The sequence below is a fragment of the Solanum pennellii genome, chromosome 1 (genome assembly GCF_001406875.1).
Source record: "Solanum pennellii chromosome 1, SPENNV200".
NCBI classification, from domain to species: domain Eukaryota; kingdom Viridiplantae; phylum Streptophyta; class Magnoliopsida; order Solanales; family Solanaceae; genus Solanum; species Solanum pennellii.
The window spans coordinates 78,325,842-78,348,074 of record NC_028637.1 but is presented as its reverse complement, the minus strand read 5'-3'; the positions used below and the strand labels follow the sequence as shown (position 1 = coordinate 78,348,074).

Here is a 22,233-nt window from a genome sequence, read left to right as displayed (position 1 = left end):
GAAAACAATTTAATGACTCTGACAGACTATTAGTCCAGAAAAATCATAAAGCAAGGAAGCTATTGATGTGTGGCCTTAGTATAAATGAATACGATCTGATTTCATCTTGTGAATCTGCCAAGGAAATTTGGGATCTGTTAGAAACAACTTATGAGGGCACTGAGGAAATAAGGAAATCTAAGCTAGATCTCTTTTCTACTCAGTTTGAAGATTTCACCATGAATGATGGTGAACTCATTCATGAAGTGCGCACCAGATTCTCCAACATCACAGATGAGCTCATGTTCCTTGAAGAACCTGTTCCTATTGTCAAGACTCCAGAAGGTAAAGACAAAGAAGGGGACCAGGTCTGTCCCAAGATAAGCAGAAGAGAAGTCTTCTTCGGGGCAGTAAAAAGAGAAATGGCTGCATGGGAAAAATCCTCAAGTGATTCAGATGATTCTGAAAACACAGATAATGGTTTTATGGCAAAGTCAGACGAGGAAGATTCTGATGAAAAGGTAACTCTATCTTATTTCAAGCAAAACTTGAATACCTTTTCTACTAGCAAGTTGAGAAAGCTAGCAGTTGTATTACTTGATTTGATAAGTGAGCTGACAAGTGAGAAGGATCCCATAAGCAACAGTCTAGATATCTCTCAAGATGGAAAAATTGCATTAGTTGCCCAAATATCTGATATTAAAAGTCAAATGCTTGTTCTAGAAGCTGAAAATCTAGAACTGAAGAAAAAGATGAAAGGGGTAACTAATAAAACTTCTAATGGAAAGAATGAGGCAAGCAGCTTGCAGCTGGAGCTTGAGAATAAGCTGCACACTGCTGAAATGAAGACCAAAATTGCATTAGAAAGAAATCTTGAGTTAGAGAGGGACCTGGTCCGTGTAAAAGAGGAACTGAAAAAATCTCTCAAATGGACCAATTCCTCTAAGATTCTTACAAATCTGATTGGTCAAGACAACAACAGTAGAAGAGGGTTAGGTTGTGACAAGATAAAATCCTCCTACAATCCTCGAAGCAAAAGTGTTCCTGATGCTGACAATCTGTTGTCTAAGAATTGTTGTCGAAATGGAAATCATAAGAAAGATTGTCCAATTTTGGAAAAATTTGAAGGAAGTTCGTCAAATTATTCCAAAAAGCTGAAAAGAGCTAAAGAAAGACATGTGAAGTTTGTCCGATCTGAAAATAATCAAGAAAAGAAAGAAAGGGGACCTGGTCTTCATGCTAAATTTGTCAGATCCGACAAAAATGTGGAAACGGAGCGCAAGGGACCTGGTCCTCGCTATCGTTTTAGCAAGAACACTTTGCCGCCTTGGACAGGAAGGTTTCTTGTTAAGCCTTTTGATAGTTATTGGGAACTCTGTTTGAAGTGGGTTCCTAAGTCTAACAAGTAATTCTGGTGCAGAAGAGAGGAAGCAGTCAGTGTTTGTTTATAAATAGCAGTTGCTCAAAACACATGACTAAGAAGGTTACAAAACTTCCTCTCTCTCAAGACACTTCAAGGTGGAGGTGTCTCTTTTGGCGAATGGCAAGAAACGCTACACTATTGGTGTAGATTTGTGATGAATGAAATGAAGCTAAGCTCTTATCAGATAACTGTTTTGTCACAAACTTGCTCTCTCGGGCGATGATTTTGATAGAAAAGAGATGCAAGAACATGTATATTGCTGATCTGTTTACTGCTCATTGTGATAGTCTCACTGAACTTAGTGCTCAAGGTATGAATGCTGAGGTATGATTAAGGAGACGTGCTCATGAGTGTTGCTTTGCTGCACAAACCTGTGTCAGGGGACCTGGTCTAAGTATGCATAAAATGATATTTGCAAATGACAAAGGTTGTGACGATGATGTTAAGGAGAAGCAGATCAGACCTCCTTCAGCAAGACTTATCAGGGGTATACTAAAAATGGTCATGTGTTTATTGATGAGTCTAGAAGATTTTAGAAGTTGCAAGGAAAGAAGTTTCTGAGATAGAAGAGTTGCTTCAGAATCAGAGAGATGGTTTAAATAGTGAGTTTGCTGAAGAACATCCTCATGAATCCAACAATCTCAAAGAAGATGATGCAGATGATGAACCTGATGAGGGACCTGGTCTTCTAGACAGTGCTGAACAAAGATGATGCAGTTCAAACTGATAATGTGAATTTTGAAGGTGAGAATGAAGAAGCTAATCAAACTCAGTTTGAAAGAAGCGAACTCTGATAGTCGATTCCCCAACAAGCTGATCGGTTGTCCAAGTTGCTCCTCAACAATGTCTTCAAGAGAGGTAAAATTGTCAAAAACTCTTCTCTTTGAATTCAATATGCAAGGAACTGCTGATCATTCAGGTACATATTGATGATGGATGTCATCTTTGAGGCAATCTTTGAGGTGTTGTGTGAAGAGCTTATTTCTATTTCACTCATTGAAAGTGAGTGTTGAAATAAGCATAATGGAAGAATTAAATTTCTTCTTAGAGCTACAGATTTAGCACACCATGAAAGGTACCCTCGGTTGTCCAGAAAAGCACATTAATGAGCTATTCAAATGGCGTAAAATATTTGAAGTTAAGACAATGATAAAGAGGGATAATGTCATCATGAAGCTTTGTAAGAAGGAAGATCAAGTGGATGACATCTTCACTGAAGCTCTAAGCATGGACCAGTCGAATACTCTCATAGGAGCTTAGCTACAGAGAAAAAGATAGCACAACATTCAGGGGTCATTGATGTCTGATCAAAGAAAGAACCTGGTGCCAGTTCAAAGAAGCTGCTGAAAGAGTTTCATATTTTGGGTGTATAGACAATTCATACTTTCTTGGGCACTAACTAGAAGCTGGATGCTGATCAATCGGGTTCAAAGACTCTACTCATGTACAAAGGAAAATATTTTGAAGGCTGCTGAGAAAATCTTAAGTCATCTGAAGAAGATAGAGGACCTGGTCCTATTCTGTCCATCGGGAGACTTTTTGATTTGTAGTACATGGTGTTGTTGATTATGCTAAGTATCAAGCTGATAGATTGAGTACCTCAAGAGTGGATTATGTTATGCGCTGATCTTTCACTCCTGTGGAATTAAAAGGCAAGATTTAATTGCTCTTTCATCAACTGAGGTAATAAATGTAGCAAGTGCAGCTTGATGGGGTCAACTCTTGTGGATCAGGAACCATCTTGAACCTCATAAAAATCTGGCTGAATTAATCATGATGATGATGGAAATGCTAAAACCTTCTTGAATGGATCCTACCTGAAGCAATCAACTCTTTTAATGACTATGAAAAGGGAGCAGGTATCCTTGCTTTTCGGTTATGTATGTTTTAGCAAATTCAGTTTCATACCTTTTGTAGGTATACACACATGGAAAAGGGGATGAAGAAAAAGGGAGGTCAGGATAGATCTAGGCAATGACATTCAAACTACAGAGAGGGACCTGATCCTTTCTCGAAGGTTAGCAATCTTAACATTGCAGTTTGAATTATGCATGAGAACCATTGAAAATGCCACATGTCTGTCCTTCAGGAATCTGACTGTTGTCTCATCTTTTGAGTGCCAAAATGATACCTTATTTTCTCTTTCTTTATATTCCATGTTTCTTTCTATTTCCCCAGAAAAATTGAGTTGTCTTCCAAATATCAAGGTGCTTCAAAATTTTCTTTTCTCTTCTTTTCAAACACACTTCAAATTGTTAACCCCTTGATTCTTGCTGGAGAATTCTTTGATGAAAATGTTTTAAGTGTGAAGAGGGATCTGGTCCTCCATGAAAAATGAAGAAGTGGAAAAGATGATGCTCAAAAAGGAGAAGTTGATATTCTGAGAACTCAAAGTTTTCTGAAGAGGAAGGTGTAAAAAAAAAAAAAAGGAAAGAAAATCTTTTTGGTTCCTCAATTGTTGATCAATTCATCTCGGAGGCCTTGAGTTGTTTGTGTTACCAATCTTTCTGTTATGAAAAACTCAGGCTGGTGTTGGAAGCTATGACAGTTGCTCGTGTTATCTGGAATACTGAAATGGGTTGTTTAAAGGTCCAGCTTCTGTAACAACACTATCAGAGGGACCTGGTGCCAAAAAAAAAAAATAATAAAAATTGGCAGCCCTGAAGGTTAAACATAGAGGTTGGGTTGCACATCATGTTGTACGCTAAGAGAAGATTCTTGAAATCTTATGCTAGGGATATGCTCTACTAATTCTATTCTTTCAATCCCTTGCCTCTAAATCATCCCTTCTCTTCCTACCTCTCTATGTCAGTCCTCATTTATCTCTTGGGCATTGTTCTGGTTTTCATCTGTAATCATACATGCAATGCTTTGATGACTGATCTTTTGTTTATGGATGTTAAATGTCTTGTTTCTACTGACTTGTCTCATTACTTTATGCCTTTTTGCTCATGCTCTGTGTTGCCCAAGTGGCCATGAATTTGCAAGAACTATATTTTTGTCAACTTGGTTTACTGCTTTAACCCTTTTTTATGATGTCAAAAGGGGGAAAGTTGTTAAGGTAAGGTATGAGATCAATAGTGTTATAACTGCTTGAAGAAGACATGGTCACATCGATAGGAGGAATCAATGGTATCTACTTGAAGAGATATGGTCATGCTGATAGGGGGAATAAATGCTTGCTACCTGACGAGGACCTGGTCCTGTCGATAGGGGGAAGAAGATGTTTGTCATCATCAAAAAGGGGGAAGATGATATGTTGATGTTTTGATGATTCGACAAACTTTAGGGATGATTAAACTGCAGTTACCCCAAGAATTCTTTTTGATAGGGGGAACTGATGAATAAGTATGTCATCATCAAAAAGGAGGAAAATGCTATGTTGATATTTTGATGAGTTGACAAACTTCGAGATGATGAAACTCAAGTTACCCTAAGAATTCTTTTTGATAGGGGGAACTGGTGTATAAGTATGTTATCATCAAAAAGGGGGAAAAATGTTAGTTCGAAGCTGAATTAAGATGATAGCTCGAACTTGATATGAAGTTTTGATGATTTAACAAACTTATCGATCTAACAAGGAACCAAATCCTTGTTATTGGAACTGCTGACAATAAGATGAATGATAAACTCAGTGTGAGGTATATTTGTGTGCTATCATCAAAAAGGGGGAAAATGTTATATTCTAGGTGTTTTGATGATCCTCACAAATGCAGGGACCTGGTTCCTGGCAGAGTGCTCTCGTTCAGATACAAATGGGGTACAGTCATAAAAGCTGTCATGTCAGGTGGTAGGTGAAAAGTGCAGTATCCTACACCAATAAGAAGAGCGAACGAGATTGTATGTTTCAGTATCTCGCAAATGCAGGGACCTGGTACCAGACAGAGTTTCCTCCATCAGATACATAATTGGTTACAGCTGTAAAGCTGTCACGTCAGAGGTTGGTAAGGCGTCAGTGTACTACACCAATCAGAATGGAGGAGGGTGTTTGTCCAACGGATAATAACTCTTTATGTTTGATACTTTTAACATGACAAACACCATATTATATTCATTCATCCAAAGAAGGAAGTCAGCCAGCAAGCCTTTTCAAGAACTCATATAGAAGTTTGCAAGGGACCTGGTTCCCGCAAGCAAGGGACCTGGTACCCGCAAGACTGCGACGTGAAAAGGATGAAAAGACAGCTGTCAGAAAAGCTGTCATCTCTGATGCGGTAGGTGCACAGCTTTTCCAACAGCAGGCCTTCAGCCAATGGGATGACTTCAACGAATTTGTGGGAATTTATATTATCTCTTTCCAACAAACACAAATTCAAGACTTGGCAAATTAAATTTGGATTTTCTCTGAAAATTCACAAGCTTGAACAGAAGGCCATCTTCAAGGAAGAACATTGCTCAACTCAACAGAAGGACCTGATAGAGTTTCTTATTTGAGTATTGCAGATGAAACAAACCCAGGGACCTAGTAGAGGTACCAGGCTCTCATGATGACGAGCCAGTCGATTGCCAGCTGGAGACGGTACAGAAAGTAGGTGCACACTTCCCGATGGCGTCAGAAAGTGTGACTCTTCCAGCCAATGGCAAAGAAGTTTAGGAAAGTGACTTGCCCATATAAAAGGCACTTTCCTAAACACTTTGTGTAGTTTTTGCAACTTGATAAAAACTTTTCAAGAACTCTTGCAAAGGCTACTACCAAGCAAAGGCAGAATCATTCCAAGAACAGCAGAAATCTCTGGAGCTTTTTAGTGCAGCTGTTTAGGAATATATTCTCTTGTTCTTATATTGTAAACTATTCCTGAAACTATAAAGGAATCAGTGGGTAGTGTTGAAAGTCTAAGTTGTCCAAGTGGGATAGCTTAGTGGGTAGATAGTTTTCTACTTAGGCTTGTTAAGCAATAGGGATTGTTGCTTAACTGTAAGATTGATAACTCTTTCTTACGTTTGTTGTAATCGTGTTTTACTTTTGCTTTTGAAGATTAGTGAAAACGATTGAAAATCCTGTGGAACAGGTCGTGGTTTTACTCCCTTAAGCAAGGAGGTTTCCACGTAAAATCATTGTGTTGATTTTACTGCATTTAACTTTCTGGTAATTTTCTGGAGTGTAGTAAGGGACCTGGTCCATTACTTGTTAAGTGAAGGCACATATTCCATCAATTTTGAATAAAAAAAATTTGAGCACTTCCTCATCCCTATTATTCTACATTATTAATTTGTTCAATCTTTGGCATTATTGACATTGTAAGTCCTAATATATGTAAACATCTGCCAATGAAACATATATATTTGTACAATAAAATGTAGCAGTAATAACACCTATCATTATAAAAATATTGGACTTTATTTTGCAATTTCAGTCGTTAATACAACTAAAAATAAACACAGGTGCAGCTAATTGATCAACAGGATTGCAAACTAAACGTCAGCGCCTATTGTTTTTTGTAAATGTCTTCCCTATCCACTTAAGCCAGTTAGATGTTTGTGCATCTGATATTAACTACAGCTACATGAGATGATATCATCTAGTGGGAACCGATTTAATATTATCCTTTTTAACCTCTTAAACTGTTACTGAAGTGCATAGGTCTCCTCTTTTGACTTCTGAAAACTTTACTTTTAACTAATCTTTTATGGTATGGGATACTCCCTGTTACATTCTATTTTAACAATAAATTGCATCCGATATTTGCCACTTCCTATAAAGATCAATATCCTCTTTCAGGTTTCTGAAAGTTGAGAAAAATATGATTGGAAGGGAACATATGAAACCAATTTTGCTGACTCCCTCTGAGATATATAATAGCTACCAAATAGGTATAAAGTACTGCTGAAACTACTACTCAGCCACAAAAGCTAGAGGCTGAAGCCATGATGATGGCAGAATCATGATACTCCACTACAATCCAAGGCACAACAATAGCCTTTAAGGTTATTATTTTTAATTTTTTACATCTTCATTCAATAGATTAGGATAACTTTCACATTTTTTAATCCATATGATCAGAATTTAACTAAAATAAATTTGAAGATGGTACTTGAACTTCAGAGAGTCAGACACAGTAGAAATGGACATTTTTCTTCAAGATTTTAACCCTCAGCACTTTAACAATGTCAAGACTCAACATCTCTAATACTGGAGAAATTGTTTGTTTCTTATTCAGTGCACAGAGTAAAATAAATTCATAGCGACACATTAAAATAATGATAATTAACCAAATCATTTTCTACAAAACTCAATAAACATAGATAAAACGGATGCACGATTCGACAGACATACCGGTAGCTGAAATAAAGGTAATTGTAGTTGCCCTTAACTTCACTCTGCAAGAAAAAATAATTTCAAAACGTCAGTGCAACCTACAAAAACAGAAGAGCAAAATTGACAACCCCAGAAAGCTAATTCTGTCGGAATAAAATCTTTCATACAATTTTCTTCTGATTATTACATCAGAAGCCCATATAAAAAGACAAAAGACCAAATAAACTATTGCATGTTCAGAAAGCTTAAAAAAGCAACATAGGCGAATGAAAAGACGAAATAACTAAAAAAAAATCGAAGCTTCAAGGGAAGCAAAAACAAACTTGAACATCAAACAACAAACCCAAATTTTAAAAAAAAATTATGAAGACACCAGATCAAATTTCATCAACAAAAGAGATAAAACAAGTAACTTGATTTCAATACAACCGTCCATCTTTGTTTCCTAGCTGTCGAGCTAAGAAGACCTTCCTTTTTTGGGTGCCATCAACTTATATAACTCTGGTCACCTAGTTTTTTTGTTGGCTTTTATATATTATCAGAAATGTGACAATTTGTATAGCTAGCTTCTATACAAATTTGACCAGTACACAAAACATAGACGGAACTTGATAACCTGGCTTCTAAAATCAAAGTCTACCGACATCATATTTTTTCAGATAAACATTTAAACAGATTTGACAACACGGGTCAATATAAATCTGGAACCATACAATCATGTCAAATATAACAAATCTTATGATTTAGGTTCAAGATATTTAAAAAGATAATCAATCTGACACAGCTGAAAATAAGTTAATCGATCCACGGAAAAGAAAAATATAGCAGAGACATTTATAGAGAGAGATATGAGGATGAACAAAATGGACAGGTTCTTAAGAGACTGATCAAGAAATGCAAAGATGAGGGAAATGGTTAGCCATGACGATGTAGGACACACAAAGTTCCTTCTCTCACTTCTCAATCTCAGAATTGCCACACGAAAGAAGCTAATCCCTTCCGAAGGTCACAGAATTTTACTGTCAGCTCGACTACTAAAAACATGTAGTTTTTAGAAGAAAAAACAAAAAAACTACTTCGAAGCAATTTTGCCTACCATGTAGAAGGACCCTAATCATGGAGAAATTGTGGAAGGGATACAATATAAGGTGTAGTTTGAATTGAATCCATGCCTACCATATAGAAGACCCTCATAGATACCACTAGAGTATAAGCTTTGATTGTTTGTACGTCACCCCATTTATTATCATCTCTATCCAATTATATTCTCAATTATAGCACAATCTATCAATATAGTTATGCTTTTATCATCTTCTGTTAGTTTTTGGTGCTGAATTATTTTTTTCGAGCTAGCTCTTTTGCTACGTCTTGTCCTTGTAATGGCTTCTCAGTTATTATTTGTTTTGGATCCAACAGTCCAATTGTTTTTGTGGTATGCTTGTATAGTTTTTTAGTTACTATTCATGGAAAATATTGGCCTCAAAAAAAATTGATATACCAGCTCAACTAAACAGAAACAATACACTAAAACAGCTGAAAACAGAACAAAAAAGCACAAAGTTTGAATCTTTAAACTCAAAATCAACAGAATAACCCCAATATTAAACCACAAAACAAATTACCAACTCACCAACTACACATAACTAAAGTATGAAAATTAAACCCCACATCTAGTCAAATCAGGAACTCAAACCATAATAAGAAAAAGCTCATACCTTTACGAGAAAACCAGAAAAGGCCTTTGGGCTTAAAAGGGTCTATGCAACAATGAATTCAAGAACAAGAACAGGTTTTACCCACTGCAGATTTGCAGTAAATTAAAAGTATAATATTAACTGAATGAGTATAAAGATTTACGGAAAAGAAGAAAAAAAGAGTCATAGGAATCAGGATGAATCAATTATAGAATCAAAATCCCCACACTACGTAACCTTAATCTAAGTCGTTTGTTTTCGGAGGATCTTAAAGAGTTAACACTTAAAATAGTCGAGGAGAAGAAAATCAAACTATCAGAAACCACAAAATAAATTGGAAGACCAAACTAATACTACATCTGACAAAAGACAACCAAAATTTTTACTGCATGCGAAAATATATGGATTTTTCATACATGGACAGAGGAAGACAACTAGAAATTTGAATTGAAAGACCAAACTAACACTAAATCTAACAAAATAGAACCAAAAGTTACTGGATGTGAAAATACATGGGTTTTTCATACATGAAGAGAAGAAGACAACCAAAAATTTGAAACGGGAATTCAAAATACAAAACGTAAAACGATAATCACCCAAATGGATTAAAATTATTGGGACTTCTGTAACATGGAACAAGAATCAAATTTCACATACCCAAATCAAATTTGGTATATTCACCCACCTAAATCAATCTCAATCAGACAAACAAAAGGATAACCCAACGTCAATAACAATCCCAAATGGAAAAATAAAGTGAATATTCACACACCTAGATCAAATTTGGAACTTCAACATTGATTGAAAAGGAAGACGACGGAAAAAGAAAGATTAATTGAAACATGTAAAACCTTACCTGGAGAACGATGAAGAGAGTGAACTTTGATGTGCAAACAGTGAATCATCATAAATGATGAATTAGGAGGAAGACATAGGAGGAGGAAGGCATGCATACTGATTTTACCAGAAGAAGACACGTTACCTAAGAAATTGAAAAGACAAAATTGATTAACCAAGGAGAAGACACCTATCCATATACACAATTGAAAAGAGAAAAATAACCCTTGAACAATGAAGCAGGCATGTTGATTATGCCTTTTTCTAATATAGGAGAATATATACTAGATAATTTCTGTCAGCGCGTGCACGGGCCTAATATCTATCGTGTTGCAGTCTGATCATAGTCTTGTATTTTATGTTAAATAATCTAGTTTATTGTTACTATATTTTCACAATTTTTTGCAATTTGAAATTGCATCATATTGTTGCAACAATTTCCAGTAATATTTACCACACTTCATAACTCATAATTAATATAAAAATGTTGAATGATATGCTCCTATATAATAGCAAAGCAAGTTAAAATATCCAACATGAATGCAATATCAACTAATTTATAATCTTCACAATTTTTCTTACATTCTTGCTCCTCTATACCTGTGGTCATTTGTACTTCAGAGGCGACAACTGAAACCATATGCATAATTGATATCATGAGAACTTCAACTGTGGATTATATTAAAAGTGCCACAAGTTTTACCTCTAACAACACAAATCTATCTTGAATTTTCTGGAGCTTCTTAATGGCTGCACCAAAACTCCCTCTAAGAAGTTAGGAAAAACACCAGGGAAAGAGGATGAAAAAATTAACTTCAAAGTCCAAATGATTCAAAATTGCAAGTGGATAACCACATCATAAGGACTAACATTTCAGAAAATAAGGTAGACATGGCGAGCAAAACAAATCCTTTAGCACTCTCATCCAACTGAGTTGTGTGTCACTGCTCAAGTACCAACTGAGCTTGCGCATATGATTCATCTGTGGATACCACATAGAAAATCAAATCCAAATTCCTATTCACAATGACAACAGAGAACCTAACTAAAGACTTGGGAAAATTAAAAGTAAAAACAAATTTTTGCCAAGAGCATATGTGCCCAATGTGGAAACTCTAAGGGCAGGGCAGGGCAACACAAAGCATTCCGTGTTAGCGAGCACCCCAAGGGGTGTGATGTAAACAACCTATTGTAAATGCAAGCATTAGCATTTGTGTACATTGTTCAAACATCTGACTTGTAGTTCACACGGCGACAACTCAATTGTTGCATGAAGACTCTCCTGCAGTATAACAGATGATCGAATACAAGCCACAAACTTGATGGAATGCGGAAAAGTGAAAGACCTGATTTTTTAAATGGACATCTATGGCCACATGGAAAATAAAAGCAAATTCATATTTTCAATTGTTGTAAGTGAAAGTTCACATATTTCACAACTCTCTGGTCTTAGAAGAATGACTATCGTATTTCTCATTTGAACCTTTAGGAATATTGTAAGGATTAGAAACTCAAGGAATTATGATGAAGAAGAACATAGAGATCCAAACCTAGATAACATTGAAATAGTAAAGAGTACAAAAAAATATAATAGCACACATAAAAAGCCAGAGGTAAAACTACAAGTACCTTGTAATAATTTTTCAGGGAAGTTTTTCTTTTCATTCTCCGTTATCATGCTGCCTATTCCTTTTAGCCAGCGTATTCTTTGGAGGTTGATCTTTCTTATGATGTCTATATTCAACATTGTTGTGGCTGCATCTTCTCAATTCCCTGTATATTTATTTAAACATTATTATGTGCTAGCAAAATTCCAATTCAAAGGACACACATTGCAAACAGAAAAAACTTCAGGAAACATACAATATGCAATATATTTCTACACAACTAATAAAAATAGAAAGAAAATATCATCTTTCAACTCAAAAGTGCATGCACATATAACTACCAATACCTGAATTAAATGAAGTAAGCAAATATATTCTTTTACAATGTAAAGCAATAACAATCTTACCAAACAAATTTTCGGTCTACAACCATTCAAATGTAGAAGGTCAATTTTCACAGAGCGTAAATCTCTTCAATGAGATGAAGCTTGGGGGTTCAAGGTGGGGGTGAACTAACATTGGAAGAAAAATAGACGAATGATACTCACCAGAATTCAAAATGCGGAACCAGACAAAAATATCTATTGTCACGAAACAGAGTGAATTGTGAAACAAACCAACAGAACCATAAATAACTTAGTACCACAGCTAACAAAGTTGAAAAATTAAAGGTTATAAATCAAGAAAAAAAGAAAGCAAAGCATGAAATCTGTGTATGCTATCAATTTCTTATTAAAAAGAAATCAACAGAACTTTAGAATACGGTCCAAAAATCATGTTATATAGATTTTGCTTAAGCAAAGGTAGATAGTGATCTTCGATTAGTACTTCATGATCAATAAATATGAACACAGTACGAAAAAAATCATACCATGAATCCATAGTATAAAGATCTCTGACAAGTTCAAACTCACAGATAAGAACATATGAATAAGGGTCAATTTATATGCTAAAATTGTGTGTATACTTGTAGAAGCGAAGATTAAGATTATTAATCCACCAAAACGAATCGCTCTAATCACCCTCAAATAGTTACAAATTTATGATACTATTTTTTGTTCCAAATAAATGAGTCTATGATCCTCCAAGTTAGTCGACTGAAGTTTCAATATGCAGTTCCGAGGAGTGAACCATTATGATCTACATATCGTAAAGAAAAAAATTTAACAAAATTAACGTACCAATTTCCGCAGAACACAACTAAGGAAACAATTTAGGTTCCAAAAGTTGAAGAATATTTGAAGGTATCAAAAGTATCACTTTTCATAATCTATAATATTTACTATCAAAACAACTTAAGCTCCAATAATTTGAAGGAAACACTAACCCAAAAGGTGAAACAACACTCGAGAAGAAGACGACAACAACATGCGTCCTTCATAGGCTTATTTCCAGCCCTGGGCTTCTTCTCTTCAAAATATTTCATATGAATTTAACAATAGAATAAAAAACTTAAAAGGAAACCTGAATCTCGGTGGTCGGGGGTCGCTTGAAGAAGAAAATACAAAATGGTATTTTACGTGGATTTTCAATTGCATAATAGAGACACGTAACCAGAGGTTTAGTAAAAAGTCAAAATAGCCCTTTACTTCAATTTTAATGCAAAAGAACAGGCATGTTGGTCCCAACAGCCCTACCCATGCTTCAACATTGGTAGTATATATATATATATACACACACTAGGTAGAGGTGGCCCGTGCAACATTGAAAGATTTTTGTTAGTTGAATGTAAACATATAGAATGTATGAGTCGGCTAAATGTGCATAAATATATATATATATATATATATATATGTGTGTGTGTGTGTGTGTGTGTGTATATATATATTTATAGAAAGAGAGAGAGAGATGGATATATATATATTATATATATTAGAAATATGGTTGGCAGTTGTTTTGTTCGTTGTCATGGCTGTGTTATTTAGGTTGGATATCTACAATATTTACATAATGTTGTATTTTGACTATTACTCAACATCATTCAAAAAGCACGTGTGAAATAAGATGGAAAATGAATTTAGTATATAGTTACGGGAAGGAGTTAATGTTGAGTATAATACTGGTTTGTTTAAGAATTTATCATTGATTGCAAGATTTAAGTGCCTGTCAATTTCTTATAAGTATGCAGCAAAGTCGGTGCTATCAGCACCAAAAGTGTTCGCCATCAAGACAAAATGGTGTTGCCAACCATATTGCAAAAAAAGTATTACACTATAACAAAAGGAGAGTATCAAATGTTGAAGAAATACATACACAATAATCAATTTTAAAATTACTAGGACAAACAACATTTATTGCTGCATAGCAATTGAGAGTCGTGTAGAGAGAATACCTTTTAGTCTTCTTTTATCATGAATTGATTCAGCTTGCGTTTACTGCTTTCTAGAGTTGTTGGTGCGGTGATGGATAGTGGCAGATTGCTAGCAATATCTTTCTCGATAATTGACATGATAAACAGTTTTGCTGAAGATGCATCCTTGTTTTTGGCAAACAACTTCTTTATTTGGACGGTGAATGTCTTACCTAGCAGTTTGTGTTGCACGGATGCGAGTGACAACAATTATTTCTGAAAGATGGAAGAAATCATGTAAGATTAGATTTTTAAGGAATAAACAAGAGGTTGTAGAGTGTTTTACCTTGATGCAAAGTATGTCATGAATTTATGCTACAGTTAGAGACAATAGTTCTTCTCCAATCTTATCTGAAATCATGGCTGTTGTTGAACCAGTATCATCCTTGATGGTTACTTCAAACTGGCATCTGGGCAAAAGTCAATATGTTTATGTTCAATAATAATTTTTTAAATTGAAAATTCTTATTTCGTTAGTCATCTTTTTATAACCTAAAATTTATTTGTTGCATACACTTTTACTAATCGTTCATATGCTCATATGTTATGCAATCAAATAATTCTACCAAACAAAGGTGGTATTTATATAACTTTACAAGAAAGCAAGGACGTTAGCCAGCTAGGAGCTGTCTTACTTTTAGCAGTATGCTCTCAATAATTTTATAGCACTAAACTCAAGTCCTTATAATAAAATAAAAACTGCATGCAATAATAGGTCGATATACTAACATATAACACTAAGGGTCGTTTGATTGACGAACAAGTTATCTTGATATATCTATGATTTTATCTGCTTTAGTCACTTTCTTCATTTTTCCAAAAATTTTCTTTTAAATATTATTGGCTTACTCTTCTCTGATTATAACCTACACCTATATTACATGATTTTCCTTTCAAGGGTACGTACCTACAGAACAATCTACACGTTTCACCTCCTTAATATGCATATATATAATGTGGTAAAATTATACTCTAACTTATCCAATTCGTCTAAGTTTGAACAGACTAATTAATGCCCATTTTTCCCGATACCCGGTGGAATAGTCTAGGTTCACGCACACTGAGCTAGACACCACATTCATTTTAGAAAGAAAAAGTTGCATCTACAAAATCACCAAGATTGCATAACTCAATTACATTACCTTCATAGTCATCATTACACGAGCCAACATAGGAAAGAGAATTAATCTTATTAAGCATATTCAAAAGCATTTTGAACTAAATTTCACATTGCTTTGGTAACATATCTTTGTTTCTAAGTCAGCTTCCACTGATATAATGCAAGTAAATACTTCAGAGTCTTTGAGCAAGCCGTATGAGGTGAGAGTCATACAAGGAACGTTTGCATCTATATGTTTAATGTTGGTTCTTAGGCCTACCACCTACCCACCTTATTTGTTCCATACATTTAGTTATCTGTTGCTATGGTTTGTCAATGATTATGTGAATAAGACTACCAGCGGTAATACTTACTCTCTTTCTGACTCAATTGACATCAAATAAAAGAAAGAACTTTAGATGCATAACTATTATAATTCGAACTCGGCCACAGGGGTACTTTTAGGCTTATATAAATGACCACAACTTGTTTGGAACCTAGACATGTCATCTTACTATTTGGCTTCAAAAGTAAAGAGTAAAAATGGGTTCTTATTAATCTAATGATGACTTGGACTTCTTGAGTAGATGTACTGTTTTGACAAAATGAAAAAAAAAATTCATCCATCTTCCAACCAAAGGTAAAAATGGGTTGTCAAATTTTCTTGTAGTTATTGGATATTTTCTCTATTTGTTATTTATTGTGCATGGCTTGAACTTGTTATTATATATTTTCCTTCTTCTATTACTAAGACAATTGTACAGCAGGGAAAGCATCCAAGAGTAAAATAATGATAACTTATCCAATTCATCTAAGTTTGAACAGACTAATTAATGCATACATTTTACTTATCAAAATTATATAAGTAGTAGTAAGAACACTACAATTCTGGAAAAGTTATCTTGTGATTCTATGATCTGCAACCAAACACGAGATAAACTCATCCTAAAATTAATCAAAGTCTCACACGGGATAAACTCATCTTTAGATATATACACATGTGAAAGTTATGAAAGTTTAGCAATTGATATAAGGAATATAGATTTTGAACTCATGACTTCAAAAATATAGCTAAATCAGTGCTAAGAATTTTAAAAATTCAACGTACCAAATTTAAATTCAAGGACGTTATGGTTATGGAGTTATTGATCTTACTGATATGATTTTCATACCTTGGTGTGAGATGTGTTGGTCGACGGCAGGTTGTACAATAGATTGTTCTCTGTGTCCAAATCCTTGAAAATACTTGCTTGCGTCAGAGCAGGCTAAGACACAAAATTTTTGAGTTTCATTGGATATTACAATTGAGCTTGCACGTGGAATATTTGCCCCTGGGCGTACATATGAAATGTAAATTATATTTACATTTCATTTCATAAAGAGATTTAAGATGTAGATGATGCATATACTAAAGATTGTTGCTGGATGTTGACAATAGGCACTACGTGTTCTTCAAATGGCACAAACAAAAGAGAGCCTCTAGCTGTGGTGCTTTTTGTTGTGTATGTGTTGAGAACCGGTTTTATTTCATTAGACTTGTATGTATAAAATGTTAAAGATGTGAATATAGGTATTTGTTTATGGAGAGGTTTTTTTTGAATACCATGTCGTTAGGTCGATAGCTTGTGTGTATGGAGGATCAATCTGGATTGTTGTACCAAATCTATTTGAAAGGCCTGCATATTGTTTAATAGTTGGTGTTAATTTGATTAATATGTGTTCTAGGAGATATTGTTAATATGTTTGATTTTACCTGAAGATGATTTTGATTTGGCCACTTTTCTAGCAATAATTATTGGAAATTCTTGAAGCTCTTTCAGATGTTTGAGAAGTTTATTTCCATATAGGTCAATGAATTCTTCCCAGAGAGTGAGTTTTGTTGGTTTCCTCCTATATTCATTAAAAAAAGAAGAAGATAAACAGTGTTGTAGTAGATCATAACTTACACATATACAAGCAAATTTGGGAAAAAGTTCACGAAAGAAAGTAAAGAAAAATGTGGTACAATTGTTGTATATACACAAATAAAATGAATATCATCCAAGTAGGATGCAACATTCTTACTGTTGTTTTCCAATTAGGGTCAAAGAGAAAGCTGAAATTGCAAGACCATGGTGAACACTATGAGATTCGTTATTAGTTTTGTAGTTTTTTTAACTTTACAGGATGAATTTTGGCCCGCAATTTGAATTACTCAACAACTTTAATAATTATTTATATTGTCTTTTTTATTCTAGTCCACAATTACCATGGCTCGAAAGCAACATCCTTCTGGTAAACATTAATAATGAGCTAGGCTTACAAATGGTAAAGTATTAATAGTGGTAATCAAGTAACATCTAAAATGCCAAATATGTAAAGGAGATGGTAAGCGGGGTGGGTGGTGGAACTGGTGGTGCCTGTGAAAGGTGAAATGGAGGGGAGACAAATAGCTAGTATATTGAACTCATATTGGATAAAAATGTTGCTAAGTAATTCATTCATCTCAAGTGATATTTACATACAGAAACTACTAGATATTGGCACATGTTAGCAACAATTTTTTTTACCTGAAGTTGATGATCCCTTGTCTTATCGAAGGGTATTCCTTTTGGTCATAAGAAGAAGAAGAATTCTGGCTAAACAAAGACATAGTAAGCATACTTAGATTGTTCAAATAGATAGGTGTTACATTATTTTTAGAGAGCAACCTGTAGAATTGGCTAATTTTTCCATTAAAGTGGCTGGTTAGTGTTCTCTATGGGTCTTGGCATATGATATTTGTCACTCTTGAATACCAACAATGTGCATGACATTCCGTATAAGAATGAGATTACAAGTTAACCATTACTATGTCGCTATAATCAGATTTGGTATATTGACAAACCTAGATCAAGTTTAATATGTCAATCAAAAGGATAATGAAACATCAATAACAATAGATGTACTGCAAGTTTAAGTACACCACAATTAGATAAAACCGATACTTCAAGCTATTCAATAAAATCAAAATCAGAAGATCAACCCCATCCCCCCCCCCATTCCATAGCATCCAGTTAGTAATTTTCAAAGGAATTAGAACAATCCATGCGATAATTGGAAACTTTTTATCAAAATGTGGTAACCAACTTATCTTTTTCTCCTTACTTATTTTTTTTCTTTTCGCTTTTGGGCAACATTATCAATCAAGAAGTAGATGCACCAGAAATCTTTGCGAAATTGAGTGAAATTTTAGATCCTTAGATCAAGCCATATACCATGGAAAGGTAACATTCAAATATGAGATTTTTGCAATCACAAGAAGGGATTTTTTTTAAAAAAAAAATTAGTTTCCAAGAAAGAGGGTCAATCAGACACCTAGATCAAATTTGGACCTTCAACTTTGACGAAAAGGAAGATGACATCACTACTCAGTAATAAATCCTGTTATTTGACACAAGCACAAAGAAAACAGAAGGATATAAGATGGAAAGTAACATTGTACTTACTCATAGTCGATGATGATGAATTCTTGAATTCTGCTCCCGTTTGATGGACGACTACCATTTATCACGAGGGCAAGTATATCTTGCAAGAATTAAAGAGTTATTAGTAAGTTGTAATAGTTATGAAAAAGGAATTATATGTCTGGTAAGTATAGTGTAAATATATTTTGTGAAGTACCCAATTAAAAGCCTATAGCTTGATAATCGAAACTGTCAAATGATGTAGTTTTTAGCAGCGTTGGTGGCAGCAATGGTGAATCATGGGGTTTGACTTTATCTATTGGTTCAACAATTGTGCCCTTATCAATTGTCCAGCTGAATTGATGAAGAGGAATTCCATACGCCTTGATGGAATCGGAGACAAATGCCCCCGATAGCAAATATGTTTGGAAAGGAACATATTCATTTACATAATGTGTGATATCTGTACCGTGCATGATAACTTGTAATTGAGTTTCCTATGAGAAATTTAATGAAATTAGAATAATATTAGGTAAGTGAAATAATATAGTTGGTGTAAAAATTCAAAAGTGGTTCGAATTGTTGGGAAAAGTTATTTTTTATAGGAATATAAAATTTAAAGGATATGAGTATGAGGGGAGCTTTTGCCATGGACGTGATGGTTTAATCAACATAATGAAGACTACAGTAAAATATATAAAAACTGATTTTGTAGATAATTATTTAAGGAACACAACAACAACAACATTAAGCAACACTTTTAGCACAAAAACTAATTCTCAATATCAGTTCACATATTTATAAGGTTTTCCTGTAGTTTAGAAAATCAGTTGAGGAAGACATTCTTTATCAAAGTCTTCGAAAGCAGTTGAGGAAGACATTCTTTATCCTCCCTCATTATCTGTATAATAATATTTCCTTAATTCTATAATCTTCAGCATTGTCGTTCCTAAAAATTTGCATGTGACTACGCTTAAAGAAACAATTCAATTTCTTAAATGGATTGTATCTGCACATGTTTCAATTCAATTTTTTCTATATTTTGCAAAGAAAATCAGTAGCATCGAACCCAGACAGTAACTAACTTCTCTATAACACAAATTATGTCTACAAAAGAAAGAGAATTAAAACGTGGATTTAGAGTGATAAGAAGTGCTTCATATCAAAACTCACAAGCAACAAAACATAACTTCAACATAAAATTAAATCAATCAATAGCCAAATTTATTTAAAAAGAAACTTCAGAATTCAACTTTACCTAAATTCGACAAACAGAACCAATTACATTAACCTAATCTGTAACTTCTCTACAACAAAAGAAACGTAAAATGTGGATTTATAGTGACAACAAGTGCTTACAACAAAACTCACAAGGAACAATATTTCAACTAAGTAGAAGAGCATTGAATTGAAGATAAATGAGTGAAGACAGATTACAACCATTAAAAAGCAAAGTAAAAATGGTATGCAATATATTTATTTTGCTACAAATAATTTGTGAAAGTAGATGAGTATTTGTTAGTTTAGTGAAAAATACCTCTTCATTCTGTAATATCATCAATTGATATTTCTTGTTTCCCTCCCTGGTGGTTCGGGGATAACCTTTATCTACCACTTGGACTTTACAAATCCATTCTTCTGTGTTCTCGTCGATTTTGTTGATATTCAATCCTTCTGTCATGGCTGGTAACTGAGATTAAATATGCAAGACAACATCATTAATATAAGAAGAATGGTATGAAATAGAAAAATATATGAGATCAAATAATAGAATACAATAGGTTGTCTACCTATCAAAAGTGTAAGATAGTTTCAAGAAAAAACTTTTTCAATAATTTCATCATAAACAATGTTATTTGTAGATGTGTCGTCGTCGTTATCAGCTATTGGTGGCCTTATCAAAATCTTAACACAATTAGTACTCTTGGCTCTTGATAAAGCGACATACAATTGACAAAATCTAATGTTTGGCCTTGTGCTTTATTAATTGTCATTGCAAAACACAATCATATTGGAAATTGTATCCTTTTAAATGGCAGAGCTAATTTTTCATCTTCTGATGTTAGTAATGGTATCCTAGGAATGAATACATGTGTATTTTTAAAATCACCATTAGATATTGTCGCGCTGATAACGTGTGATCTGAAATCATCACATATTAAGCGTATACCATTGCATAAACCTTCACATGGATTTAAATTTCTTAGTAACATAATTGGACAATTTTTTTAATGTTAATTTATAAGGAGGTAAACCAACGAGATTCAAAGTATGCAATAAGTATTCATATTCACTTTGATCATTTGGATCTATGGTATCATCGATAGCTAGATATGTTTTTTCAGCAGTTGGAAATTGAGTGATTAACATATCATTTATTTCGTCAACAAAATAATTTTTTGTTGTTAGAATAGCATGAGAAGTAATGAAAGAAATATTTGAGTAAGAGGTGTGCAAATTCGGATAAGTAACTTTAAATAAAAGATTCAATGAATCTTTCTCATTCTTGAATGGTATGTCAAAGAGGGTCGATTTATTTTTACCGAACAACACCCTAGGCAGTCTTGCAAACGCCTGCAACACTCATCCTATCTTACACCCACAGATTTGACTACCTATAGAAATACTTAAGCAGTAAAGTTAAACAACAAACAGAATGTACAGGAACTCGTCCTAACCTTTATTAATCTTCTAATTAATACAAAGGGAAGACTTCACGAATTTGTCTAAGGCCAGAAACACACTCCATAGCCTTAAACAAAATTTTCACCCTTATAAAATGTCTGCAAATAGCAGTTACATGCGGCAGTTACAAATGACACCTTTCCGACACTTGTTATCACAGGATTCAAACTAAGTTTCCAACAAATATATTTCGAACAGATAGAATCTAATTCAAATTACATCTTTTTCCACACGAAATATTAATATTCTAACACTTAGAATATTTCAGGCTACATTCCAACACTTAGAATATTTCAGCCAGCTTCCAATACTTAGAATATTTTAGCTGCCCTCCAACACTTAGTTTTATTTCAGCAATTCACGTGAAATGCCTTTGTTTTTTCCATCGTCAAGTCTTCACAGCTTTGCCTTGTCAAGCCAACACGCTGCCTTGCTGATGACTCTAGCCCACATGTAAGCCTTGCATGTTCAAGTTGCTTTGCCAACACCCAAGCACCATGAACGATTGTTGCACTGTTTTGCCCCCATTCATGTCATGACCAATGCCCAAATCCTTGACATGTCTGCACGTAGTTAGATCAAGTAGTTTACGGGTCTAACAGACCACCCGCACCACTTGAACTCGATGTCCTCATCGAGATTGTTTTAAGATAGTCCTCGATTTGAGTATCAAACTGCCATAAGTCTTTCGCCTTCTGCCAAACTGCATCAACTGCACTCTTGCCTTTCTAGTGAACCAATAATTATGTCTTAGTATTCTTCTTACTTGTGCCCAGAACTCGGTGATCAAGGATCTTCTCAATTTCAGCATCATACTGTGTAGGTACTGATGGAGGATCCCTCTTTGACCTGTTTCTTTCCAGATCATCTGCATCTGC

The 22,233-nt window shown here is 34.4% G+C and overlaps 1 long non-coding RNA gene and 1 pseudogene across 1 annotated transcript; both read right to left on the bottom strand.

The window, feature by feature from the left end:
• Positions 1-11,067: 11,067 nt before the first annotated feature.
• LOC114077600 lies at positions 11,068-14,552 on the bottom strand. The gene is made up of 4 exons (XR_003578991.1): positions 14,433-14,552; positions 14,129-14,362; positions 11,819-11,962; positions 11,068-11,171 (listed from the first exon to the last, which is right to left on the bottom strand). It is a non-coding gene; the product is annotated as an uncharacterized LOC114077600 (long non-coding RNA).
• A 1,871-nt stretch (positions 14,553-16,423) lies between these two features.
• LOC107031632 lies at positions 16,424-20,351 on the bottom strand (annotated as a pseudogene).
• Between the last annotated feature and the right edge of the window lie 1,882 nt (positions 20,352-22,233).